We start from the raw sequence: 23,964 nt of genomic DNA on the forward strand, positions 1-23,964 counted from the left end.
GGGTCACGACGAGTACGACTCCATCAACCCCGTTCTCTTGAACGCTTCCGCGCGCGATCTAAAAGGGTATGTAGATCCACTCCTCCCTCGTTGCTAGATGACTCCATAGATAGATCTTGGTGACACGTAGGAAAATTTTGAATTTATGCTACGTTCCCCAACACTTCGGTTGGCGGACGAGCAGCACAAGCTGAAGGTGGCCATCAACCTCGGGCGCCATCAGCGTGAGCTGGAAAACGCAAAGGCCAAATCCTCCCTTGCGGCCTCCTGTGAAGCCTGCTCCCGAGCTCTGGAGGAGGCTCGTGAAGCTGACCGCCGTCGTGAGGCTGCGGAGAAGCGAGCATGGGAGCTCCACTCCTGGAGTGCGTCCCTCGAGCAGCAAGTGGAGGCGCGCAAGGCCACCCTCACGTCACTAAGGGGGACACCTACCAAAGAAGATGAGGTCCAGAAGCGCGAAGAGGTGCTGGCTGTAGAAGCCGTGGAGCGCAGCCTCGAGCTTGAGCGACTGGGGATGAGGGAGCGTCAAGTTGCCCAAGCGGAGGATGCCGCTGAGGCTCGAGAGGCCCGAGTCTAGGAGGAAGTCGACCGCCGGGTGGCCGAGGTTCGCGTGGATCTTGAAGGTCAGCATGCCTTGAAGCTGACGCTTGCGGGAACTGTGGCAGTGGGCAGGACCGCCGCTCTCCTGCCAAGGTCAGATGAGGCGGAGAGGCGCGAGGAGGCCACGGTCGCCGCCCTGGTCACGGCGCAGGCGGACCTAGCCTCTGCCCGCGCCGAGCTGTTTCTCTTCAGAGGCGGGTTGATGACGCCGAGGCCGTCGCGCGGCAAAACAGGGAGGAAGTGCTTCAACGGCGGACGTTTCTCTTTTATTTTGTAGGTGGAGAGCTTCTTTTATTTTGGATGTTTCTCTTTTAGTTCATAGGATTAAACCTAAATTCAAAGATGATCTGATTAGATGGATCTCTTTTTTGCCTCCTTGAGGTTAGCTTCTTCAACTTGCCTTTTCTCTTTTAGGGTCTCCCTGGCCTTGTAATTTTCTGCACATATGTATTTTTGTTTGGAGTAATAAAATTGCTGTGGGGCCAATGCCCTACAGTTTCAGGTAAAAAAACGGCGGACGCTGGAGCGCGAGCACGCCCCCATGCTTCAGGGTCTCCGGAGCAGGGCTAATACCACCATGGGCTTCATCTGTGACGAGAATGCACCGCCTCCCCACTCGAATGACTACGCCTGTCACCTGACCTTCTTCACCAACGTGGTGACGCGCCTGGAAGCCCAGTCAAACAGGGCTCGCCAGCTCGTGGAGGATAGAAGTTGCAGTCTGCTTGGGCGCGGTGGGTTGAAGACCACGTGGATGCACTGGTCGTGGCCATCACTTCTGACGATGACGGGGTTGTGGTTGCGGCGGATGCATGCAATGTGGTTGATGACGGCGTCGTCGATGACGGCGAAGGCGGAGGCAACACCAGCGATGGTGATAGCGATGCCAGCGGCACGTCAGAAGATGACATGGGGGATGCGGCGAGCGACGTATCCGGCTGATTCCCTGTTTCCCTGTCATTCATCCTGTAAAAACTTGGGCGTGGCCCTAGAAGATTGTAAGAGCATTTTCAGAGGGGGAGCCTCTCATGTAAATAGCAGCTTTTATCCTTTCGTGCTAAATCGGGTTTGCATCTTCGTGAGCTTTAGCATGCCGTGACAAGGGTGTCGTTACGGTTTTACCTTAGGTTTGGCAAGCCCAAACTGGCTCGAGGGATTGCGGGTTCTTGAGGAGCCCCTTATGCATCTGTCGCCATGCCCGAGAGGGCCGTGTGATAAGTGAGCGGCTGCCACAGCTCGACACGTGTGTGGTTCGTGTGCTTCATGCTCAGCCCGACTCGCGAGGGGCCCGCGAGGGGGGAGCGGCTGGCACGAACTCCAAAATAAGGAGAGAATGAGACTACGAGAAATAACTCGAACGAGAAAAGGCATCCCCCCGCGCGCATCAAATGAAAGCTCGACTTCAACTGAAATCCAAATCCAGAAGGCAAGGTTACAGAAAAGAGATCCAAAGCAAATGACCGCGTCCTGCGCCTAGTCTAGTCTTCGACGTCTTCTCACCAGCGCGGAGCTAAGTGCTGCCACTAAGCATAGGAGGGAGCCCCCGAGGCCCGAGGGCGGCTCTCCGGAGACTCAGGGGCGTGTACATCCCCACTCATTATTACATGAGAGTGTCACGGGCGGCGATCTTCACAGACACTGGGCCTTGCTTCACATGAACCGGCCTTGCTTCATATCGCCAGGGGAGGGCCCTCCTTGCGCCACCCTCTACCACCGCTGGGACGACCGGAAGCCTGGACGGCCCAGCGAGGGCAGAGGGGACGCCAGCGGCGCCCTCGGAGACCACAGGTCCTCTGCTGGGGGAAAGGTCACGGTCGCCACCCCAGCAGAGGGCCTACCTCTGGGTATTGCCTTGCTCTCCACGACTCGGGGAGGGGCCTTGCTCCTGCCCGCTTCCGCGTAGCACCCAGCGGGTTTCTCCGTGCTGGAGCCACCATTTGGCGCCGTAGCCTGGTTCATTCGTGACTCATGATTAGCATAAGCTTGCTCCTGAGGGATTAGTTGTACCATGTATCTGCCGTGGACGGCGCAGTTGGCGGGGCTCTCCAGCAGCTCTTGGAAGGCTTCAGCTCCCAATGCCTCCTCCTCCCACGAGCCGGGATCGCCCTCCGGTGTGTACTCTTGGTCCATCATGCGGGGCACATAGGCTTCCGGGGCTGCCACCCCAAACACATCACCGTAGTGCCCCACGCTCCACGTCGCCCGACCCAGCATGGCATCCTAAGGGTGATAGCGTGACGCCTCATTGGGGCCCTGGGGGGCAATACTCGCGCCCATGCTCATCATAGGCGGCGCGGGGGAAACGGGGCCCCCAGCGCTGCCGGCCTCCCTGGTGACGGTGAAGCCCCCGGGAGCTCCTGAGAGAGCGCGTCTATGGCCTGGCCCGTCGTGAGGTCCAATAGCGGCTCGGGACAGGGCCAGGTAGCAGAAATGCGGCGCTCCTGATGCCACCACATCCAGTAGCTCAGCGACAAGTTCCAGCAGAGCGTCGCGTCCGCTCTGCATCAGCCGGCACCGCGGCAACTCCCACACCACTATGAGCGCGGCCCACATGTTCGCCTTCTCCCGCCGGGTGTGTGGTGCCGTCGCTGCGGCATGGCTTGCGACCCTTGCAGTGGCTCGCGCTTGTCATGGAGTGGGGGTGGATGACGCTTGGCCGTGCCGTCTGCGCCCTGCAGCGTTAGGCGGCGCTCGCGCCGCCTGGAGCGTGGGGTTGAGATCTTCATGGGCAGGTGGTGCCGCCTGGGCTGGCCAGGCTGCCCATTGGTCGGAGTCGGCCCTTGGGTTGCCAGACATCGGGGCCACGGAGCGTTGATGGGTCGATTGTTGGGGAAGAGACTCCGGCGCACCCCTACCCGGCACGCCAAATGTCGGATCTGGGGTTCCGGCAGACCCTTGAGGTTCAAACACTGGGGTGCGCGCAAAGGTTTTCTCCCTATCGATCCACACCCTAGCTCCCTAAGATCTCGCAGACGAACACGACGAACTCTCAACACAGAAAGACACAAGATTTATACTGGTTCGTGCCACCGTTGTGGTGTAATACCCTACTCCAGTGTGGTGGTGGTGGATTGCCTCTTGTGCTAATGATGAACAGTACAAGAGGAAGAACAACCTCCTGAGGTTGAGGTGTTCTTGTGTTTGGTGAGTTTGTGTGTGTGTGTGAGGACCGGAATCAGCTGCTGACTTGTGGTGGTGTCGATCCCCTTGCCCCTCATGGTGGTGGCTTGTTCTACTTATATAGGCTCTGGTCCTCTCCCCAAATATTGAGTGGGAAGGGGGCCAACAACGGCCAATTCGAAAGGGGACAGCTAGTACAAGCTATCCTGACAAAAGGTGGTCTTCGCCTGCAAAAGGCTCTGGTGATGACGCCGTCTTGGGCTCCAAGGTGACCTTCGTCTTGCCGTCCTTCTGGTCCTTGTCTCATTTCACCAATATGTAAACCATTGCTTGATTCCTCGGTACTCAGCGCCTGCGCTTGCCCCCTTAGCACCAGAGAGGAAATAAGGACGCTGCGTGCATTGGTGCCCGCCTGGTGCCCGCCTGGTCTCGGTCGTCATGGCTCACGTCACGAGGGGCCTCACGAGGTTTGCCTTGCCTTGATCTCTCTTCCCCTCGTGTGCATGCCTGGCAAGGCCGCTCTTGAGGAGGTCTTGCGTCGTCCGCCCTGCGAGGCTTGGCCCCTCGCGAGGGTCTTGAATGTCTTGTCGATGAAGATGGGCCGTACGAACCTGCCAGCCCAGCCACGCCTTGGGCCGCAGGCAGGCAAGTCTGGGGACCCCCGTTCCTAGAACGCCAACATTGGCCATGACCTTTTCATGACCCCCGGCCTCGAGGACAGCTTCCTCGTACGCCAGCAGGAAAGCTGACCGGTCTGTCGCGTCTTCTTAGCGCGGCGGCATCTTTGGCTTGAAATTGGGCAGCCAGTGCACCCGCCGCAGGGCGGGGCCCAGGGCTCGGAGCCCCCTGGCCCCATCATCAACACTGGCCGTCGGAGTCGGCGGCAGGGCGCCTGCCATGTGGGCTAAGTGCGGTGGCGACGGAGCGCAGATCGACGGAAGAGAAGCTATGACACACCCCTACGTGGCGCGCCAAATGTCGGATGACGGGTTCCGGCAAAACCCTCAAGGTTCGAATACTGGGGTGCGTGCGAAGGTTTTCTCCCTATCGATCCACGCCCTAGCTCTGTAAGATCTCACGGACGAACTCAACGAACTCACAACACAGAAAGACACAATATTTATACTGGTCCGGGCCACCGTTGTGGTGTAATACCCTACTCCAATGTGGTGGTGGTGGATTGCCTCTTGGGCTGATGATGAACAATGCAAGGGGAAGAACAACCTCCTGAGGTTGATGTGTTCTTGTGCTTGGTGAACTTGTGTGGGTGAGATGATCTTGGATCTGTTCTCAATCCGTGATGAGGTCGATCCACTCTACGGTGGTGGCTAGTTCTACTTATATAGGCCCTCGTCCTCTCCCCAAATATTGAGCGGGAAGGGAGCCAACAACAGCCAATTTGAAACGGGACAGCTAGTATAGCTTATCCTGACAAAAGCGATCTTCGCCTGCCAAAGGCTTTGGTGGTGACGCCGTCCTAGGTTCCATGGTGACCTCCATCTTGCCGTCCTTCTGGTCTTGGTCTCATTGCACCAATATGGAAACCTTTGCTTGATGCCTTGGTACTCCACGCCTGTGTTTGCCCCCTTGGCACCAAAGAGGAAGCAAGGACACTACGCGCTGGTGCCCGCCTAGCGCCTGCCTGGTCTCGATCGTCATGGCTCACGTCACGAGGACCTCATGAGATTTGCCCTGCCTTGATCTCTCCGCCCCTCACGAGCCTGCCTGGCGAGGCCGCTCCTGAGGAGGTCTTGCATCGTCTGCCTCGCGAGGCTTGGCCCCTCGCAAGGGTCTTGAATGCCTTGTCGATGAAGATGGGCGGTACAGACCCGCTAGCCCTGCCACACCGTGGGCCGCAGGTAGGCAAGTCTAGGGCCCCGTTCCCAGAACACCGACAAACGCATAATCCCAGGAATCTTAAAATAGATTAGCTTTCTTATAAAAACTAGATGATTTTGAATGAAATGAACTATAAGAATTAAACGAACATCTACATCACGCATATATGACTCAAAGCTTACATGTTATAATGTGGTATTTATTCATAATTTGGTTGCCAAATCTCATGCGTGCAATCCACGTGTACCTTACTAGTCTAAATGTTGTTTGTGTGTGTTGTGCGTGTTAAACACATCGTACATAGTATATCATACTAATCTAAATTGTGTTTTTTTGGGTACATATTAAGCTTGTTCTCCCAAAATTTTAATCTGCGCCTTGTTATGCCAAAATTTCAAGCTAGCGTCTCTGTCTAGCATGCTGCAAAACTCCCGCCTCTCCAACCCGCACCTTGTTACCCCGAAATATTTAAGATAAATCTTTGTCTCGTTGTGCTCCGACAACTCCCTCCATCTCAACCCGCACCTTGCTATTCCAAAATTACAACACGCACGAAAACTCCCACCTCCTGTGAAATCCGGACACGCGAAATGCCCATGATACCCCTGAACCGAAAGAACCGCCTCAAATAGGTGGGGGTACTATCGTAACTTACCCCACATTTTGGACAAGTGCGTCCCTAAGCCATGGTTCCCCACTTCCATCCCATTCGCCCGCCCATTCGTACACCGAGGTCGGGAAAACCCGCGAAGCCCCACACCCTCCTCCGTCCGCCACCCAGCCGGAGCCTCTTCCCCGACGACGTCTTCCATAGCAACACCTCGACGTCCCTCATCCACCGTACCTGATGAGGACCCGTCGTCGATCTGGTCGTCCCGCCGGTTCAGCCACCCCGTCCTCCACCTCCAAGGACCTGCCCCGACGTTCCCCTCGTCTTTTGCGCCACCTCCATTCCGACACCGTCGTCTTCATTTGCACCACCGGAAGAGCATCATCATCACTGTTTCCTCGGATGAAGCTGCGGCCTAATCAGCGCCACCAAAGAGGTTGTACACTAATCACCGTGTTTTCTTCTTGATCGTTCTCACGGTGTTGCCGGCGCTTGGTCCCCAGCCGACACGGCGCGGCTCCATCCACAACGGCGTCGCCGGCCACTTCCTCCACTGTTTCGCTCCCTCGGCGACGACGTCCATATCAGTAGGGAGCTGCTGCTTTAGCTCTCGCTCGTGCTGCTGCTCTGCTCTTGCTCTTGGTCCCCTGCCTTGTCTTCTCTTGCTCTTGCTCTTGCTCGCGCTGCTGCTCTCGCTCTTGCTTGCGATTTTGCTCCGAATTAGCTACACTTCAGTCGACTGAATCGAATTTTGGGTCAGTCGATTTTCAGGGGGTGGGGGGCTCGCGGGAGTTAAGGAGGAACCAGCCACAGCAGGGAGGGGGGCTCACCGGAGAGGTACCCCACTATCTATCTTAGGGTTCAGGGTGGGGGTAGTGGTTGCCGGCAGTGGTGGGGCGTTGGCATGGGGATCGCCGGAGAAAAAGCTTGGAACGGGGGGGCCTAGAGGGATGGCCGGGGCGGCTGTGGACCGATGGTGGTGAGTGTTTTCGGGGCGGGCGGGGCGGCGCACCGCCGGCCGAGGGCGGCTGTTTGGCCGCTGGTGGCTAGCGGCCCAGGGGGTGGAGGTTGAAGATGAACTATAGGCCCTTGATTTCGTATCCAACGGCTGCAAAATCGACTGACCAGAGATGAAAAAGTCAATTGACTGACGTGCAGCCTCACCTCTAGTGCGTTCAGTTTCGACAGCAAAATTCAGTTTCGACAGTCAAGTTCAGTTTCGACAGTTAAATTCAGTTTCGACAGTTAAGTTCAGAGATGAGCGGCTGATGTATTTTACATCTAGCACTTTGTGGTTATGTATTTTACGTCATCTATTGGAGATGCTATTAGAATTCCACTCAGCTTAACGTTGTCTCTCTTGTCCTGCTTCACCGTCGGCGTCGTACAACTCACCGGAGCTGCTCTAACGACGAAACCCTCCATCACAGCCGAGCAGTACCTCGGGCTCCATCTCCAGAAACCTAAGATCTTCTTCCCCTCCTCCAATAGCCAAGTCAGCCGGAGCATCCTCACCGGCCAACCCAATCACGCTGAGATCGACATGGCTTCACCATAGAGGTTGTACACTTGTTGCATATCTCTTTTACTCTACATGTTATATATATATATATATATATTGTCCACTGAGCACACGGAGTAACGGGAAATACGATTATTTTATCCTACTATATGACAAGCAGTGAGGTACCAGGCAACTTAGCTATCCATGATGGACTCTGTTGAACGCCATCATTATTTATCTCTGCGCATTTGAGCTGTGCATTTGTCGATGGCCCTGGGAGTTGAGCTAGTAGGGCAGTGGCCTGGGTCCAAAGTAGTAGAAATAGCACAAAAACATTTTCCTTGTTCAAGCCTGCCTACTAGAATCGCCAGTGCTTGAAAGGAAAAGTGAATGAAAAACATAGGAATTGGAAAGTTTCCTATGGTACTACTTTTCATGAATTTGGTGCAAAGGAATGGAGCAAAGGAAAACTGCAGGATTTGTTCCTTTAGTGTCTCCTTGAAAAAAACCCGTAGGAATTTTAATTTCCACTTTTCCTCCTTTTCAAATTCCTATTCATGAAGCACAAGACAAAGAGATAGTAGCATAATAGCATTATAACCGTACATTTTATTATGGTTTGACTTAATCTCACCATGCTTCTTTGCATCATGTGATCTTCCAATTCTTGTGAACCAAACACCCAGATTGGCAGAAATCCTGTGTTTTTAAATTCTCTGTTTTGGATGTGCATTCCTATCCTATTCCTGTCTATTTCCTATCCCTGCATTGTTAGAATCCTCAAATTCAAGCAAGCCCTTACACAATTACTTCTGTTACAGATATGTGTCAAAGAAAACCTTGTGTGGTTTATCCTGCTCCTACGGTGCTATGTTCCACCCCAGCTCAGCTGCTCGAACGACGGAAGGGTTCACCACAGCAGGGATCCACTCTCCAGACTGTCTTTCGCCACCTCAGATCTTCTTCCCCGCCGCCGGCAGCCACGACAACTGCATTACCATCATCAACTGAGCAGATGACCTTGAGGACTACACGTGTCCGCAAGAGAGGTCGCACTCTTCCGTGTCTGCTTACGTTACGCATTGCTTAATATGATGACATGCTACTTTATCGTCATGTTCACCTATTAGACTCCGAGTAAGGTCCAAACTTATCATGAAACTTGAGTTTTTAAATGGTTGTGGGGTACATATTGGGGCAGCAATCAGTACTATCTGTCTACTATCTGTTTAATCTCGGGTGTTTACTATGAGTTTCATGTTGGGTGCAAACAAATATTAAAGGAGCCATTATCTGTATTTTTTAACTAAAGCTATTATCTTCCTGCTATCATTGGTTTTGGGTCTATCCATAATGTGCTACCATAAACCTTGATTTGTGCATGCACTCCTTACATAATCTCACTATGTTTTATTCCTATGCATGTCAGTTATTGTACACAATGGAACTGAACATGTAGAGCAAAAGAGACGAGCCTTGCGTGGCAATAAAATTTCATGCAGACGTCGCTCCATGGTGGGTACAAAGGCAGCCCCTCTCCAGCCATTTCGGATCGTAATCAAGAGGAAGATAACTGTTCTAAGGGGGATTCAGAAGTAGAAGACCACTCCTATTTACCCCATGAGGTCTTCGCTCTGACTTGGCATGCTGATGTTGGTAATATCATGCGTATGGTGCCTTGCATTGCTTATTGTATACATCAAAGATGCCATCTTCTTAGTATAGACATGCTTTGTGTCAATGACATCTGTTTAGCTTCTTTATCGTATATGTGAATCATGCAATGCCATCTTGTTTAGCCAGACATCATATATGTGAATTTTGCAATGCCACCCTGGTTAGCCAGTCATCTTATATGTGAATTATATCATGACATCATTTTTTTATTACGTGTTAAATTTGTCAACAATTTTAGTATATTCAATTACTCTTCCTGTGCATCATCCATTCGGCACGGTCATGGAAAAATCTGGAGTGGAAACAAGGGCTTTAGAGCAAATAATGCTATCTGACGAAGCGCATGTCTTGCTGGTTACAGATAGCTCCTCGGAGGAGGATTCAGAGACAGATGACCAGTACTATTTCCCCCTCGAGGTCCATGCTCTAACTTGGCAGGGTTATGGTTCTCATATCGTGTGTATGGTATCTTGCATTGCTATGTCATTTGCTTAGTTTAGACATGCTTTCTGTGAATGCCACCTGTATAGTGTCTAATTACCATATATGTGAATTATGCAATGCCATCTTATTGCAAGACATTATATATGTGAATTATGCAATTCTATCTTGTTGCAAGGCATTATATATGTGAATTATGCAATGCCATGCTGTTTAGCCAAGCGTCATATATGTGAATTATATCATGCCGTCCTTTTTTTGTATTTCTCATTGCTTTTGTCGACAATGTTTGTGTATTCAACTACTCTTCCTGTGCATCAGCCATTTGAATTGGTGATGGAGAAATATGGAGTGAAAACAAGGTCTTCAGAGCAGACAATGCTACCTGCTGAAGCAGATATCTTGCTGGTTACAGATAGCTCTTCAGAGGAGGATTCATAGGCAGATGACCAGTCCTATTATCCCCCTGAGGTGTGTGCTCAAACTTGGCAGGGTTATATTACTCATATCATGCATATGTTGTATTGCAATGCTTAGTTTTTACATCATACACACGATATTGAATGCCATCTCCTTAGTTGAGACATCATACATGTGATTTCCCTATGCTCACTTGCTTAGTATATAAATCATATATTTGAATTATATCATGCCATGATGTTTACATAGACAGCATGTATCTGATTATGGCATGCCAACCCATTTTCTAAAGACATAATATAGTTATATCATCTCATCATGTTCACATAGTCATCATATTTTGAATTATGTCATTCTATCCGTGAATTATATCATGCCATCATGTTTCCTTTGACGGCATGTTTGTGATTTATGGCATGCCAACCACTTTAATAGACATCGTATAGTTATATCATGTCATCCTGTGTACATAGTCATCATATTTTGAAGTATGTCATTCTATCCTATTTAGTTAGCCATCATACATGTGAAATTGTGTCATGCTATCCTGTTTAATTAGCCATCATATATGTGAAATTATGTCCTGCTATTCTTATTGGTTAGACAACATAAATGTGAATTATTTCATGCCCTGTTTTCTTCCCTACTATCCATTGCACCTGTCTATCTTACAATGTCTGTACATTCAATTGCTTTTCTTGTTTATCAGGCATTTCAATTGGAGGGGGTGATTGCAGTATCTATGGGAGTAAAAACACGGTCTTCAGAAAAGGTCGTGCTACCTGTCGATGGACATAGAACCATGGTTGTACTTGCCTAAGAACCAGCCCCACCACACATAACCCAGACTCTCGCAGATTGTACCCCTACCCAGTTGGACAGAGAACCAGCTACACCCCTTCTAACCCCAACCCCAGCAGATAGTAACCCAGTTCCCGTTGACACAGCACTGTCTCCACCACAGGGCACCCAAACATGAGCAGTTAGTAAGGCAACTGCAGTGCCCAAAGCACGAGGACCACCACTCCGAACCCCAAGATAACGCTTAAATCAGAAGAAGAATTGTTCTCAGGTCAGGTTTCATAGCTATGGTTCATACTACTTTGCTCTTGCATCACTGTATTTACTCATACCAACTAATTTCAAATTTTAAGGATGCAATTGAAACTCCAATGGTGCAACAGGTATGGTTTAAACCTATTTCTTTAACGTGTTTGCTGTTGTAACTTGCTCTATGTTGATTTCAGTTTCAATTGAATAAACAATTATGTTCTCATGCCATGCACATTACAAGTGTTGTTATTGATGTGTAGTTTCCCACACTTATATGTTGTCTATGATGCTTTGTCTTAAATACATATGATTCAAACTGTATCTATCTTGATTTGGCAACATAAACTAGAATGATATAGACCATACAGTGACCATACTACATAGATATATGTTTGTTTCATGTTGTTATCCTGTCCACCTTACTACTGAACTGGTTTACCAAAATGAGTTTCATATACTACATTGTAAACCTGTGATGTGTTTGTTTGTTTCTCTTTTAGAACGCGGATAAAATATTGGAGAAGAGTACCCCGTTATGCAACGGTAAAGGAAGTAATGCAGATAAGGTTCAAGATAGTGAGACATCCATGTTGGTCTCCAAGAAAGCTGATAAAAACTATATTGAAGACACTGAGACAACCCCAAATTCCTGTCTTGATGTAGTGTCCGAGTTACTGGCTAATACTGCTGGCACCAGTCTTCGAACTTGCTGCCTGAATCAGTTCAGCTTCTTGAGTCTCAACTTCAAGTTGAAATACATCGATCAGATGTTATGCGATAGGAAGTCGAAGGACTAAGGAAGTCACTGCTGAATTCAGATGCATAATTTCTGGTGCAACAGCAAGGGCTGGAGGATTTAAGAGCCAACCAAGAGAAAGTTAATAAGCTTGCTAAGCATCTTGCCAGCATTACGGGTACCCAGGATATTGTTTCTTGAGCTCTTCTGAAGTGATTTCAGTTTTGGACTTGTTTTGCTGCGGCGTTTATATGCTGCTTTGTTCCCTATATTTTTTTACTGGTGGCGAACTTTGATGCCCAGTGTATGTAATATGTGTAATAGCCGTGATAGCCTAGCGTAAGTTGCTTGCTTATTTATTTCCTTATTGTCTTGTTTATTTGTTTTCTTGTAGTCAGTGCAGTTCTTTTTCCGTGGATTGCTAGTGTCCGCAATAACCTATTTTTTAAAACTAGGCCACATTAACCATGGGCTACATATTTACTGTAGCTAACATGGGCCTCCTACGGGCCGTAGAAACAATGGGCCTTCTAGGGGCATAGAAACAATGGGCCTTATATGGGCCATAGACACAATGGGCCTTCTACGGGTCGTATGATCGGTTGGCCAAACATGGGCCTATAACAGACCACATTATGACCATAAATGGGCTAGAGTTGAAATCGTCTGTTCATGGACTGACCATAACGGGCCGTTGTTAATCAGCCTGTATTTGATGACGCTATGAAAATGGCCCAACGTATTAACGGGCCACAAACGGGCCGACTGTAACAGGGGCTGAATTTGGCCCACAAGCAGAAAATGACAGTAACGGGCCGAAAGTAAACGAATGCTGGAAATGATCCCAAGAATAAATGGGCCCTGAGAAGGCCGAAAGATAACATGGGCTGGAAAGGGCCCAACGGAATAATGGGCCGTTATTGGGTATTAAGTGATACACTGTTCATTACGGGCCAGTTTTACTATGGGCCGTTAATGGGCCGAGGGTTATTAAGGGCTTCATATGGGCCGAAAGACATCATGGGCCAGGCATGGGCCGGAAGTTAAAACGGGCTGGAATTATATTGGACAGCCTAGATGACGCTACTGGGCCTAATTCGGATAGGCCATAAATGGGCCCTAGGTTAGCTGGCTGTAAATGGGCTATATGCGAACAGGCTAACAGGCTTGCCGTGGGCCCGGCCGCCACCTTTTAACCAAGTCAAACGGGCCGGCCTTTTCACAGGAATGGGCCTTTGTTGGACCATGCAACGTGTCGATGTATCATAGGCGCTTTGGGTCCAATGAGTGGATGACATTTGTCCCAACGGTGAGCCGACACGTGTTTCCTCCAGCCAATGATGATTTTACACGTGGAAAATCCCCATTGGTCGGGGCTGTTAACGGGTTATCGGATTCAAAACCAGACCCGATAGCTTAACGGCGTTCCATTATGGTGGATGCCACGTGTCGGTCACCCATGAAGAAAGCACTTCTGTGACGTGCGATTTATCGTCATGGAAGTGGACACTTCCGTGATGATAATTTTGGTAATGTCATGGAACACTTCTACGACAGCACAGGTATGACTATCTTGATTCTATCATAAAATTGTCATGGATGTACATGCATGACAGAAAACGTGACCTACTGTGACAAACACGTATCATCACGGAAGTGTGTTTTTTAGTGTTGCAAGAATTCCAATCATAAGTGCATATGATCCGAGAAGAGAAAGTATCTTTGCTTATGCCTCTCCCTCATATGAAATTGCAATGACGACTACCGGTCTTGTTAACAATTGCCTAAGGCAATTCCGCACACCGATCCATCATTATTCCAAACTCGCTATTTATAATATTTAGTAATATATTCTAACTTTATGATAACAACACCTACTTTTATATTTTCTCTCTCCGATACCATGCAAAGTTATCCTCTTCATACCCACAACATAGTTTTATTTATTGTTTCTAGTTGGAAGCAAACGTTCGGTGTACGTAGAGTCGTATCAGTGGCAGATAGGGCTTGAGAGAATATTGATCTCACCTATAGCTCCTTGTGGGTTCGACACTCCATACTTATCACTTCCACCATTGGGAATTGCTACGATGATTCCCTGCACTTGGGGATTATCACTTGGATTCGGGACTTCAAAAGCGTTTTGAACGCCACGGATCATATGAGGTATTCCAAGAGCTGAAGTTAATATTTCAAGCTAATGCTCGGGCTGAGAGATATGAAGTATCCAACCAGTTCTTTAGCTGTAAGATGGAGGAGAACAGTTCTATCAGTGAACACATACTCAGAATGTCTGGGTAGCACAACGACTTGACTTAGTTGGGAATTGATCTTCCAATTGAGAGTGTTATTGATATAGCTCTTCAGTCATTGTCACCAAGCTACAAAGGCTTCGTGATGAACTATAATATGCAAGGAATGACGAAAACGATTCCCGAGCTCTTCGCGATGCTAAAATCGGCGGAGGTAGAAATCAAAAAGGAGCATCAAGTGTTGATGGTTAACAAGACCACCAGTTGTAAGAAAAAGGGCAAGGGAAAGAAAGGGAACTTCAAGAAGAACGGCAAGCAAGTTGCTGCTCCTGTAAAGAAGTTCAAAGCTGGATCCAAGTCTTAAACTGAGTGCTTCTACTGCAAGGGAAATGGTCACTGGATGCGGAACAGACCCAAGTACTTGACAGATAAGACGGATAGCAAAGTGAACAAAGGTATATTTGATATACATGTTATTGATGTGATCCTTACTAATGCTTGTAGTAGCGCCTGGGTATTTGATAGTAGTTCGGTTGCTCATATTTGTAACTCGAAATAGGAGTTGTGGAATAAACGAAGATCGGCTAAGGACGAGGTGATGATCCGCGTCGGAAATGGTTCCAAGGTTGGTGTGATCGCCGTGAGCACGCTACCTCTACATCTACCTTCGGGGTTAGTTTTAGACCTCAATAATTGTTATTTGGTGCCAGTATTGAGCATGAACATTATATATGTATCATGTTTATTACGAGACATTATCCATTTAAGTCAGAGAATAATGGTTGTTCTGTTTATATGAGTAACATCTTTTATGGTCATGCACCCTTAGTGAATGGTATATACTTGTTGAATCTCGATCATTGTGATACACATATTCATAATATTGATGCCAAAAGATGTAAAGTTGATAATTATAGTGCAACATACTTGTGGCACTGCCGTTTAGGTCATATTGGTGTAAAACACATGAAGAAACTCCATGTGGATGGACTTTTGGACTCACTTGATTATGAATCATTTGATACTTGCGTACCATGCCTCATGGGTAAGATGACTAAAACTCCATTCTCCGGAACAACGGAGCGAGCTAATGACTTATTGGAAATAATACATACCAATGTATGCAGTTCGATGAGTGTTGAAGCACACGGCGATATCGTTATTTTCTGACCTTCATAGATGATTTGAGTACGTATGGATATATCTACTTCATGAAACACAAGTCTGAAACATTTGAAAAGTTTAAAGAATTTCAGAGTGAAGTGGAAAATCATCGAAACAAGAAAATAAAATTTCTACGATCTGATCGCAGAAGTGAATATTTGAGTTATGATTTTGGCCTTCATTTAAAACAATGTGGAATTGTTTCACAACTCACACCACCTGGAACACAACAGCGTAATGGTGTGTCTGAACGGCGTAACCATACTTTATTAGATATGGTGCATTCTATGATGTCTCTTACATATTTGCCTTTATCATTTTGGGGTTATGCATTAGAGATATCTGCATTCACATTAAATAGGGCACCGTCTAAATCGAGATGACACCGTATGAACTATGGTTTGGCAAAAAAACCTAAGATGTTGTTTCTTAAAGTTTGGAGATGCAACACTTATGTCAAAAGGCTTCATCCTGATAAGCTCGAACCCAAAGTGGAGAAGTGCGTCTTCATAGGATACCCTGAATAAACTATTGAGTATACCTTCTACCACAGATCCAAAGGCAAGACTTTGTTGCTAAGAATGGATCATTTCTAGAGAAGGAGTTTATCTCGAAAGAAGTGTGTGGGAGGAAAGTAGAACTTGATGAGGTAGTTGTACCTTCTCTCGAATTGGAAAGTAGCACAACAGACAAAACTGTTCCCATGATGCCTACACCAACTAGAGAGGAAGCAAATGATGATCATGAAACTTCAGATCAAGTCAATATTGAACCTCATAGGTCGACCAGAACATGTATTGTACTAGAGTGGTATAGTAATCATGTCTTGGAAGTCATGTTGTTAGACAACGGCGAACCTACAAACTATGAAGAAGCGATGATGAGCCCAGATTTCGGCAAATGGCTTGAGGCCATGAAATCTGAGATAGGATCCATGTATGAGAACAAAGTGTGGACTTTGGTGGATCTGCCCGATGATCAGCAAGCCATTGAGAATAAATGGATCTTCAAGAAGTAGACGGACGCTGATGGTAATATCACTATCTACAAAGCTCGACTTGTGACAAAAGGTTTTAGACAAGTTCAAGGGGTTGACTACGATGAGACTTTCTCACCTATAGCGATGCTTAAGTCTGGCAGAATCATGCTAGCAATTGCCGCATTTTATGATTATGAAATCTGGCAAATGGATGTCAAAACTGCATTCCTTAACAGGTTTCTTAAAGAAGAGTTGTATATGATGCAACCAGAAGGTTTTGTCGATCCTAAGGGTGTTAAGAAAGTGTGCAAGCTCCAACAATCCATCTATGGACTAGTGAAAGCATCTCGGAGTTGGAATATATGCTTTGATGAGGTGATCAAAGCATTCGGTTTTACACAGACTTATGGTGTAGCATGTATTTACAAGAAAGTGAGTGGGAGCTGTGTAGCATTTCTGATATTGTATGTGGATGACATATTGCTGATTGGAAATGATAGAATTTCTGGATAACATAAAAGGATATTTGAATAAGAATTTTTCAACAAAAGACCTCAGTGAAGCTGCTTAGATATTGGGCATCAAGATCTATAGGGATAGATCGAGATGCTTAATAGGACTTTCACAAAGCACATACCTTGACAAAGTTCTGAAGAAGTTCAAAATGGACCAGTCAAAGAAAGGGTTCTTGCCTATGTTGCAAGGTGTGAAATTGAGTCCGACTCAAAGTCCGAGCATGACAGAAGATAGAGAGAGAATGAAAGGCATTCCCTATGCCTCAGCCATAGGTTCTATAATGTATGCCATGTTGTGAACCAGACCTAATGTGTGCCTTGCCATAAGTTTGGCAGGGAGGTACCAAAGTAATCCATGAGTGGATCACTAGACAGTGGTCAAGAATATCCTAAAGTACTTGAAAAGGACCGAGGATATGTTTCTCATTTATGGAGGTGACTAAGAGCTCGTCGTAAAGGGTTACATTGATGCTAGCTTCGACACAGATCCAGATGACTCTAAGTCACAAACCACATACATACTTATATTGAATGGTGGAATTGACAGTTGGTGCAATTCTAAGCAGAGCGGTGTGGCGGGATCTACATGTGAAGCGGAGTACATAGCTGCTTCAGAAGCAGCGCATGCAGGAGTCTGGATGAAGGAGTTCATATCCGATCTGGGTGTAATACCCAGTGCATCGGGTCCAAAGACAATCTTTTTTGACAACATTGGAGCAATTGCAATAGCCAAGGAGCTCAGGTTTCACAAGAGAACCAAACACATCAAGCGATGCTTCAACTCCATTTGTGAGTATGTCAAGGATGGAGGCATAGAAATGTGCAAAGTACATACGAATCTGAATGTGGCAGACCCGTTGACTAAACCTCTTCAACAGGCAAAACATGATCAACACCAAAACTCCACAGGTGTTAGATTCATTACTATGTAATCTAGATTATTGACTATAGTGCAAGTGGGAGACTGTTGGAAATATGTCCTAGAGGCAATAATAAAGTGGTTATTATTATATTTCCTTAATCATGATAAAGGTTTCTTATTCATGCTATAATTGTATTGATCGAAAACTTAAATGCATGTGTGAACACATAAACAAACACCAAGTCCCTAGTAAGCTTCTACTAGACTAGCTCGTTGATCAAAAGATGGTTAAGGTTTCTTGACCATAGACATGAGTTGTCCTTTGATAATGGGAACACATCATTAGGAGAATGATGTGATGGACAGGACCCATCCATTAGCATAGCATATGATCGTTCAGTTTTTGCTACTACTTTCTTAATGTCAAATACATGCTCCTTCGACCATGATATCATGCAACTCCCGGACTCCGGAGGAATACCTTGTGTGTATCAAATGGCACTTCGTAACTGGGTCATCATAAAGGTGCTCTACAGGTATCTCCGAAGGTGTCCGTTGAGTTGGCATGAATCGAGATTGGGATTTGTCATTCCGTATGACGGAAAGCTATCTCTGGCCCTCTCGGTAATACAACATCACAAGAAGCTTGCAAGCAAAGTGACTAAGGAGTTAGTTACAAGATGATATATTACGGAACGAGTAAAGAGACTTACCGGTAACAAGATTGCACTAGGTATGGAGATACCGATGATCGAATCCTGTGCAAGTAACATACCGACGGACAAAGGGAACCACATATTTTGTCTTAAAGGTTCGACCGATAAAGATCTTCAATGGGCATCCAGGTACCGCTATTGGTTATTGAGCGGAGAAGCGTCTCGGTCATGTCTACATCATTCTCGAACCCGTAGGGTCCGCATGCTCAACGTTCATTGATGATATAGTATTGTATGAGCTAAGTATGTTGGTGACAGAATGTTGTTCCGAATCTCGGATGAGATCACGGACATGACGAGGAGCTCCGAAATGGTCCAGAGGTAAAGACTAATATATAGGATGATATGGTTGGGCCAAGGGGTAAGGCCCACATGGCTTTAGGTCGGTGCAAGAGGAAGTTTTGCGGAGGTCGGGGACGAGATGCCAGGAACCCTTGCGTCTGGCCCTGGGCCAGATTTTGAGGACCATGGCGTCTGGGCCAAACATCGAGGACCGTGGAGTCTGGTGCTGGAATCTGAGAAGGCCTCTTCCTTGCATTCCAAACCGACTTTGGGGAGGCTCTTTCTCTAAGTAATGACCCCTAGGCTCAACATATAAATAGAGAAGCAGGGCTAGCCCCTAGAACAGACCACGATTCACCAAGGCGTGTGATGGCGCCCCCTCTCCCTCTAGTTCATGCTCCGCTCTAAATCCATTGTGCTTGTCGAAGCCCTGCGGAAATAGTTTCACCACCACCATCACCACACCGTCGTGCTGCCGAAACTGATCTACTACTTCGCCCCTCTTGCTGGATCAAGAAGGCGAGGATGTCATCGAGTTGAATGTGTGTTGAACGTGGAGGTGCCGTACGTTCGGTGCTTGATTGGAACGGGTCGTGAAGGTGTACGACTACATCAACCGTGTTGATAAACGCTTCCTCTTAGTGATGTACAAGGGTATGTAGACGCTCTCCACCTCTCGTTGCTATGCATCTCCATGGATAGATCTTGCGTGTGCGTAGATTTTTTTTGTTTTCCATGCAACGTTTCCATCACTAACCCATTATCTGGAGACTAATTTTGTCCTTTGTGGCATAAATATTATTTTCCCCACATTTCAAACTTTGACTCCTACCAACCATGTGGATGAGGGATAGGTGCAGAACCCACTCATTCCATTCATTTGGGGGCCCTAGGATGTGTGTCTACTCTGACTTGTAAAGTATTAACAGTTAATTTTTCATCACACATTTTTAGTTTGAGATGTCTAACAATGATCATGGAAGATCAAGATGTCTAATAATGATTGTGGAAGCTTGAGTTGGATGGCTCCCGCTTTGATGTCGGGGCATGTGGTATGCTATGCTAGTGCAAAATAATAATAATTTATCCCACAACCAAGAACATGTTGTAGGGATAAATCAAGAGATCGGGTTTTATGCTAGACGCACAATCATGATAGCAGAAGTAGAGTTCACGAAGTGCGTCTCCTTATCCTCGCGGTTCCCTCGAATGGTTCGTCCAACCGTAGATGCGACACCTTGAAACTATATACACGTGCGAGGAGCAGTGTCACTCACTATCCGAATGAGCAACTTTAGGCATGAGAAGTGGCGACAACGGTTGGCGTGTGGCACATATCTATGCCCATGACTTGTGAAACATAGTCATAAGCCGAGTCGTATAGTAGTCAAAGAATATGTGTCCGCTGATACATCCATTTTGCATCATGTTTACCTACTGTTATTTATAAAGTTTTTATGCATAATAATGCTTTTTGGAGTGATTCTAATGCCTTTTCTCTCATAATATGCAAGCTTCACACAAAGAGGGAGAATTCTGGCAGCGGGAAATCTGGACTTGAAAAAACTACGTCAGGCTACCTATTCTGCACAACTCCAAATGATCTGAAACTTCATGAGGAATTTTTATGGAATATATAAGAAACACTAGAGCAAATAACTACCGGAGGGGGGCCACCTAGTGAGCACAAGACACCAGGGCGCGCCAGGTTGTGCTCGGCCCAGCCCACCTCCGACGCCCATCTTCTAGTATATAAGTCATTTTGACCTAGAAAAAAAATAAGGAGAGGACTTTCGAGATGAAGCGTCACGGTCTCGAGGTGGAACTTGGGCAGGAGCACTTTTGCCCTCCAGCGGAGTGATTCCGCCGGGGGAACTTCCCTCCCGGAGGGGGAAATCATTGTCATCATCAGCAGCAGTCATGTGCTTCCTACAGGCGATGACCGGCGACAGAGTGGCCGACTGGGCGACAACGCGAGGGTAGGAAAGGAAGAGAGTTACATCTAGGAAGGGGAGGGCGTGAGTGCGGATGATACGTCTCCAACGTATCTATAATTTTTGATTGCTCCATGCTATATTATCTACTGTTTTGGACATTATTGGGATTTATTATCCACTTCTATATTATTTTTGGGACTAACCTACTAACCGGAGGCCCAACCCAGGATTGTTGTTTTTTTGCCTATTTTAGGGTTTCGAAGAAAAGGAATATCAAATGGAGTCCAAATGCAATGAAACCTTCGGGAACGTGATTTTCTCACCGAACATGATCCAGGAGACTTGGAACCTACGTCAAGGAACAAAGGAGGAGGCCACGAGGTAGGGGCGCGCCTACCCCCCCAGGCGCGCCCTCCACCCTCGTGGGCCCCTGTTGCTCCACTGATGTACTCCTTCCTCCTATATATACCTACGTACCCCCGAATGATCAGATACGGAGCCAAAACCCTAATTCCACTGCCGCAACTTTTTGATCCACGAGATCCCATCTTGGGGCCTGTTCTGGAGCTCTGCCAGAGGGGGCATCGATCACGGAGGGCTTCTAAATCATCACCATAGCCCCTCCGATGAAGTGTGGGTAGTTTACCTCAGACCTACGGGTCCATAGTTATTAGCTAGATGGCTTCTTCTCTCTTTTTGGATCTCAATACAATGTTCTCCCCCTCTCTTGTGGAGATCTATTCTATGTAATCTTCTATTTACGGTGTGTTTGTTGAGACCGATGAATTGTGGGTTTATGATCAAGTCTATCTATGAACAATATTTGAATCTTATCTGAATTCTTTTATGTATGATTGGTTATCTTTGCAAGTCTCTTCGAATACAGTTTGGTTTGGCCTACTAGATTGATCTTTCTTGCAATGGGAGAAGTGCTTAGCTTTGGGTTCAATCTTGCGGTGTCCTTTCCCAGTGACAGTAGGGGCAGCAAGGCACGTATTGTATTGTTGCTATCGAGGATAACAATATGGGGTTTTCATCATATTGCATGAGTTTATCCCTCTATAACATGTCATCTTGCTTAAGGCGTTACTCTGTTTTCATGAACTTAATACTCTAGATGTATGCTGGCACTACAAAAAAATACACTTCCGTGATGATACGTGTTTGTCACAGTAGGTCGCGTTTTCTGTCATGCATGTACATCCATGACAAATTTATGACAGAATCAAGATAGTCATACATGTGTTGTCGTAGAAGTGTTCCATGACATTGCCAAAATTATCATCACGGAAGTGTCCACTTCCATGATGATAAATTGCGCATCACAGAAGTGCTTTCTTCAAAGGTGACCGACACGTGGCATCCACCGTAACGGAACGTCGTTAAGCTATCGGGTCGGATTTTGGATCAGATAACCCGTTAACAGCCACGACCAATGCCGATTTTCCACGTGTAAAATTCTCATTGGCTGACGGATCCACGCGTCAGCTCCGCGTTGGCACAGGTGTCACTCATCCAACGGTCGAGATGGGCCTATGATATGTTAACATGTGGACCGGCCCAAAAGTGGCCCACAAAGATTAAATGGGCCAGCCCAATCGAAGGCCCATAAGATTTAGCGGACCATAATGGGCCGGCCCAGCTAAAGGCCCATAAAATTTTGTGGACCATAATGGGCCGACCCAGCTAAAGGCCCACACGATTTTGCACACCATAACGGGCCGGCCCAGCTAAAGGCCCACAAGATTTTGCGGACCACAATGGGCCGGCCCAGCTAAAGGCCCACAAGATTCTGCCGACCATAATGGCCCGGCCCAGCTAAAGGCCCAACATTCTCTGTCAAATCAGCCCTTAAACGGCCAGTCCTAAACTTGTCATCAACGCGGCCCATGGTCACTTCTGGCCTGTTAACAATCCGCTAAGTAATTGGGCCAAATTACGGCCCAGTGTATTTCCGGCCTGTTAAAGGCCCGGCTTCATTTGGGCCCATTTACAGGCCATCAAAACTTTCGGCCCATAAACGACCGTGAAGGATCTGGGTCATATTTGGCCATGTCTGACATTCGGCCTGTTAGAGGCCCACTATAGCTTTGGGCCACTTTCAGCCTGTTGTCATTTTCGGCCTGTTAACACCGGACGTAAACCATGGGCCATATGTGGCCCAACGTCATATCGGGCCCACTAACGGCCCATATAAAAATGATAATAATCTAGCCTGACCGAAGTTCCGGCCTATTAAAGGCCCGTGTATTAGGTCGGCGCATTTACGGCCCGTCCGAATTTCGGCCTGTTAAAGTATAGTGGGTTATTTGGCCCAATCAGGGCCCAATCTCACTTTCGGTCTATCAAAGGCCCATTTATTTTATGGGCTCGAGATATTTACACCTGTAAACGGCCTATTTTTACTGAGGGCCCAAATTATGTTTAGGCCTGTTAAAGGCCCACTATGGGCACATGCCTACCAGAACAATATGAAAGCTTATGCTGATTGATACGTCTCCAACGTATCTATAATTTTTGATTGCTCCATGCTATATTATCTACAGTTTTGGACTATATTGGGCTTTATTTTCCACTTTTATATTATTTTTGGGACTAACCTATTAACCGGAGGCCCAGCCCAGAATTGCTGTTTTTTTGCCTATTTCAGTGTTTCGAAGAAACGGAATATCAAACGGAGTTCAAACGGAATGAAACCTTCGGGAACATGATTTTCTCATCGAACGTGATCCAAGAGACTTGGACCCTACGCCAAGGCATCAGAGAGGCGGTCACGAGGGTGGGCCCCCCCTTTAGGGCGCGCCCCCTGCCTCGTGGGCCCCTCGATGCTCCACCGGCGTACTTCTTCCTCCTATATATACCTACGTACCCCCAAACGAACAGAATAGGAGCCAAAAAACCTAATTCCACTGCCGCAAATTTCTGTATCCACGTGATCCGACCTTGGGGCCTGTTCCGGAGCTCCGTCGGAGAGGGCCGTCATCACGGAGGGCTTCTACATCATCATAGCCTCTCCGATAAAGTGTGAGTAGTTTACCTCAGACCTTCGGGTCCATAGTTAGTAGCTAGATGGCTTCTTCTCTCTTTTTGGATCTCAATACAAAGTTCTCCCCCTCTCTTGTGGAGATCTATTCAATGTAATCTTCTTTTTGCGGTGTCTTTGTTGAGACCGATGAATTGTGGGTTTATGATCAAGTCTATCTATGAATAATATTTGAATCTTCTCTGAATTCTTTTATGTATGATTGGTTATCTTTGCA

This window comes from Triticum aestivum, chromosome 2A, assembly GCF_018294505.1.
Source record: "Triticum aestivum cultivar Chinese Spring chromosome 2A, IWGSC CS RefSeq v2.1, whole genome shotgun sequence".
Classification (NCBI taxonomy): domain Eukaryota; kingdom Viridiplantae; phylum Streptophyta; class Magnoliopsida; order Poales; family Poaceae; genus Triticum; species Triticum aestivum.